Source organism: Echinococcus granulosus (assembly GCF_000524195.1).
Source record: "Echinococcus granulosus chromosome Unknown EG_S00229, whole genome shotgun sequence".
In the NCBI taxonomy this organism is placed as follows: domain Eukaryota; kingdom Metazoa; phylum Platyhelminthes; class Cestoda; order Cyclophyllidea; family Taeniidae; genus Echinococcus; species Echinococcus granulosus.
This window is the reverse complement of record NW_020170609.1, coordinates 26,569-32,518: the sequence shown is the minus strand read 5'-3', so window position 1 is coordinate 32,518 and position 5,950 is coordinate 26,569.

Sequence of the window (5,950 nt, the reverse complement as noted above, 5' to 3'; positions counted from 1 at the left end):
TCTTTCCACACAACTTGCATGTCTTCATCGTGCCCGCTAATTAAAGGTATCACTTTTTTAATTAATTAGGGGCTATGTTTGGATTTCTAGAGTCTGCCTTGCAACCAGGGAATCCTTATGCATCTTTGACATAAAGAAACAAGACGTACAAGAAGGTAAGTGCGCAATTTGGGTCTCCAATGTTTATGAAAAACTGCCAATTCTTGTCAGGGCCATATAAATTAATAATCGAGGAGGTGGTGGATAAGTACAAATTTTATGCTGAAAATTGACACATTGAGGTTTCAGCCTTCTCTAGAAAGCTGGACCCATTACTGACTAATCATTTTGACTTGTTGGAACCTTTGAGGTTGCATTTGAAAGCTTTTGTTCCATTAGAGAACTGTTTTATTTAATACGCATTAGTCTATTTGTTTTTCTCAACAAGCAGCATCAGTAAGCATTATGCAGTAAATCAAAATACGTAAGGCTTTTGAATGAGGCATTATCACAGGATTGCTGACAGAGGATTAGCTTACTGTTTACTCTTTAGCTGTAAAATATGGAGCAATAGTAATATTCGATTGACAGATATTTTGGGCCGTAGCGCCTAGTAAATTTCTTAAGGAAGAAGGCGATACTGTCTGACATACATTACCGAGTTACAGAATGGTTCGTGTACACCCAATTTGGTGCAGCGGCCACGAGGCCAGCAGAAGTACTAAGGGGGAACCTTCAGTTAAACATACAAAGTAAAAAACAGTTTGTTTAAAATTATTTATTCTTTCATCCAGAAAGCCTTCTGCCCAAATAAATGCAGAATTATGTATATGCTCGATTTGTGTTGATGTAATCACCCATGCAGTACCTATGCACTTTTAAAAGAGGTGACCGCTTACAAAATGTCGAAAGTTAAACCCTTAGCTGGTAATGATGAGGAGGCAACAGACTCCATTTTTACAGCTGCTTTTTTTGTTGTTCTTGTCAACTGCCAAGAAAGGGTGATGACCACAACTCTTCGAAATATGGGGTAATTCTAGAGGATAGAGAAAGACTGTGCCTTTGTTCCTTTTTACCTAGAACGCAAGAGCTCCTACTTGCAAGTTATGTAGAATAAGTGATACCATCCCCCATTGCTCTTAGGTATAGGGCTGTACTGAGACCTAGATCTTACTATTTGTAAGATTGACTGGTTTTGTCTATTTTCTACGCATTTTTAAGTAACATCGCACAGATGCAGTAGATCTAAGCAGCGTTTATTCTTCAGCTGGCAGCGAGTGAGAAGTTCCAGATAAAAGTTTGCCTACAATTCAACGAAGAGGGCCAAACAAACTGGCGAAACCCTTGGAGATAAAGAGGTGCATACGTGGGAGATATGCGAGAAAAGCAAGTGTATGGTAAAGAGAGGACCAGTGGTTTAGGCATATTCGATAGATAGAGTTTATCTGTGGGTAATAAACAGGCAATAACCATAGCTATAAAATCCGACGTCGCATCCAACCACACGTGTGGCCATTTTGCCAGACCGTAGGTGTTGTAAGGTAAGGGTCAACGCGGATTTGTATCCCTTATAAAAGTTACTCGCAAGGACTTTCCATTTTAATGTGGAGTAACAAAGTCAAAAGGATTAAATGAAAGTTATTTTGATATCTATCCACCGATTTGATGCTGAATGTTAATGAAAGTATGAAACTTGAAGTGATGAGGATGATAATTTAGGAAATTAGACAGCAAGTCACAAATGTTTTATCTTTTTCCATTTTTCTGTTGTAAAATGCGACAAGTAGCGTGTATTTTGTGGAAAGACTGTCGACGGTTTACAAATATTTACAAAAAATGATTTTATGTGGCATCTGCGGGACGACTATGTTAAGGCAATTCCTTTTTAATGCAGCACATGTGTTAAACTTTGTCACATATTTTGTTTGAGTTAAGGGCAAACCCCCAACAGGTACAAAAACGCTAAACATATTTCTACTGACCTGCAATGTCGTCAGATGAGTTTATTAGGAGGGTTAGGGGGTTTCGCATTTAGTTTGACTACCACATTGCCCAACCAAACTGCTCTAGGTTGCTCACACCACACGTCATCGTGTCACAGTACAGATGAAACTTCATGGTACGCGGCATTTCAAAATGCGTGTGCCACCATGCTTTCTTAGGAAAAAGGGTACTTCTAACTGCTCACTGGCATGATGTACATCGCAACTGTCCACGTCCGTTTTGCTACCCTGCATCGAGCATCATTTGCTTTTCAGCTCTTCATTATTTTAGTAGCGTGACATTTGACTAGGACTATTTACTAACACACGAACTTTTGATGAGAAATAAACTTTGGGTGGGAGTGTTGAGTGGAAGAAATTGCCGTTAGCCATCCTTAAATAGTTCTCCCACAAATTGCTCTACACTTCTAGGACACACAGGGCTTCATCATTAAGAGAGTTTGACTGATTCGTGAGTGGTACACCTTAAGCAAAGTGCTCAGCATAGGGTTTTTTCCAATTCTATTCGCAAACGATTAAAAGGATCTATTTCTTCCAAAGCGGTTAAGAATTGTGGGCTAAACGGAAGAATGCGCCACTATTGCAGGTGATCTGATGACCGTGCAATGCCGCTAACCTTACCAATGTAAAGATATGTAGTCGAGAATTGGAAGAGTGCACTGCCTTTAAATTATCCTCCCGGTTTCTCAGAGAAATTCCCCAAGATGGTTGTCAAATCTGTTGGTACTAAACCAACTCATCTGTGGATCGTTGGAAAATAAGTGAGATCGAGAAGAGGATGGCCAAGGTCAGGTTATTTTGACCTGAAAAAGAATTTTTTTATAAAAGAGGACGTTTTGAAAATTCCGTCTCATTGGGGAAAGAATCGTGGATTCTAGCAGTGATTTTAATTTAATAATTTACATAAACATGTTCATATTGTTTCATTCTTATATTATTTCAAATCTGCGTCGTTTATCAGTATAAACAGCTCTCCCTTTACTACCAATTATGCTATCTAAAACTTTGGGATTCTTCAGATTCCGCCAGTACTGAGCAGTAGCTTAGGCATAGTGGTATGTGCTGTGTGGCATCGTGTTTTGGACGCATTATATAAGTATTAGAAAAATCTGCACCAAAGTACTTAAGGCGGATGAAACTTTAAAGTTTATAAGTCCCTGATTGCTTAATTAGCGTAGTCAAGGTAAACATCAAAAATTTGGTTGATTAACCTCACACGATTAAACATAAAAGCAGCTAGAACTGGAATGTTTTGAAGTACATTCATAAAGCTACCTCCTATGGTAGTCAATGCTATTAAAAATAGCAGATACTTATTACAGGGAATGGTAGAACAGTGATGCTAATTAAATCACCAGACTCTTGCCATGCTGGAAGGTAACCACATCATCCTCTCTCAAGTCTCGTAGGTCTATTGACAGCTACAGTTCCTGTGGTTATAGTAGCTGAAGAAAAGTTTGTTATAAACTGGGAAAAAGGTCATTCAAGTAAACGTGCAGGTGCTACAGGCCATGCACACGCCGTGAGACTTTAAAAAACAATTTTATTGCCAAAATATTTGCAGGTTTAATGTCACTTTTATTTTATTCACTAATTACCAGATTTTGGCCCTTTTTATGAGTTAGGTAAAATGTACGAAATTAGGAAGCATTAAATGTTCCACCCATTCGATCGAAATGTTTTACGGCCTTTTTTCAATTCCTGTCATTTATTGTCCACGCAGAATTTCCATCTTTAATTAGTAGCGCCAGGTTTAATACCAAAGAAACAAGTTCAAAATGATAATAAAATGAAAACTCAGTGGGAAAATCACCGCGCTTTTGAAATGTTTTTGATTGTAAATGTCGTAAATAGGTGTTTTTGATATATATTTATTACTAAAAAAAACAAATATAGCTCTTCAAATGTTAGACCTGGAAGTAGCTCACGATGTTGCGATTTAGTGGCTTTCTCTGAAGCCAAGAGAGCTGAAAGAGTAGCAACACGGTCTTCCTTTTACAAATTTGGAAAAGCGGTTTTGCGATAAAGTGTTTGCGTTTTCATGTCCATCCATCGTCACTCTATTTGTAATTGTGCTTTAAAAAATCCTAGCCCGCCAAATCAAAGACCAGCAATTTACTTTTAATGTTTAATTAAGATGCTAAGTAATGCATGAGTTTTTACCCAGATCATATCTTGAAGATGCAGAAGCATGATTGGAAGGAAGGCTAGTGCACTTATTGGTCAGTGCACCCTACCAATCAGAAGGTTAAGTTTCATTTTACAGCACAAATTTCTTCTCAAAGGCTGCTTCTTTGCAAATCACTAAAGGCTCTTTGATTATGGAATTATTCTTGATAGGGAATTACTAAGCCTATGTGAGTTCATGTCACTATGGTAAAAATTTTTAGCGCCTAGCATGAGTTTGTTCAAAGCTTACGCTCGTACATATTTTATAGAGAAGGTGTTGGCAGTTTTAAGCAAAAAGTTAAGCAATATTTCAAATTAAGTAGCATTTTTGATCTTTTGAAGTCAGATAACCTAAATCATAGCAAATAGTTGACATTTACTAACATAATTATTAAGGTTTTAGAACCTGCAAGGCTAACACTTTATGAATTAACACTTTAGTCAATTTAAGGCTAATTTTTTGTGTCTGTGTTTGGATAGAAATACACAACCCAAGGAGATAATGTTGACTGAAATTTAGTCTTTTATTTGTCATCCTTTCTAGCACCGATTTCCTTTTGAAAAAAAACGGAAAAGCCGTTTTCAAGTGTCTTATTTGCATATAATTAAATTAGAAAGGTTAATGTTAAGCATGAAAAATTCTGGAATTTTTAGCTTTCACGTTATATGTTCAACCAGTTCCGGCATTGTAGTCTTCCACAGTGGAAGTAAAATTGCCAAAACTGTGAAAAACCTCAAATGCTAATTACCAAGTCTCCACATTTAAAGTTTTCCATGCAAGATAGACACACATTTTACTTTTTTTAAGTGTTGAAACATTTAAACGCAGAAGAATGGAGGTAGATGGGTTGGTTTTTATAAAATTATCCACTCTAGAATAACACAGGAGATGTCAACTATTGCCAAGCGCAATTAATTCGATGATAGCGTAGAAAAGCTTGAGGATTTTTGGAAGGTCTTGCTGATATTATTATAAACCGACGATTGAAGATGAAACATTTATAATAAGAGCACAGGCAACATTCGGTCTTTAAACGAAATAGGAAGTATTGTGCTGCATCAACTTAGTATGGCATAAGCAGCATTGCGATACAAATGAATGTATGTTCTAAACGCAAAACTTTTATTAACAGAAACTTACAGATACAATGGTTTGCTATTAGTTTTAGCACGGCTATAAGACTTCTCCTCAATAAAGAAATACAGAACGTGAATAGTAAAGCACCCATGGAGTTAGATAACGATAAAACGGATAAAATGAAGCATTTATGTTTATCGCGTTTAACACTTGTAAATGGAGGTTTAATATTGTTTATAAAAGGGGCGAAATACCCCACTTATTCGACATGTTTTGCATAAACACTAATCAATTTGTTTTTTGGCACGATTTCTACCGTAGAATCAAAATTTTTCATTTGCTCTACGACAAATTACCTAAAATAAAGGAATCCGTTGTGTTATTTGGGGAATGAATAGTCATGGTTTAGCGTCAAAACAAAGGTCAAGCAGCGTCTGATTTATTACTGTTTGTCCATTTACATATTCCCCTCATTGTACTACTTGTCGCACAAAAAAAATTTTCTGGGTGTTCATTCATTCATTCACTGGTTGAACTTTTTGCTGTTACGTAACCTAACATCTTTTGTGATTCCTCGCCATTCTTCTTAATAAACTGTTGGAAAATTGTGATGATATTTCCTCAGAATTAGAGAAAAACTTTAAAAAATGAAGAACTTATATGGTTTGTTAATAGCATTCTTACTGATTATAGTGTTTAATCCTTTCATGTGAGATATAAG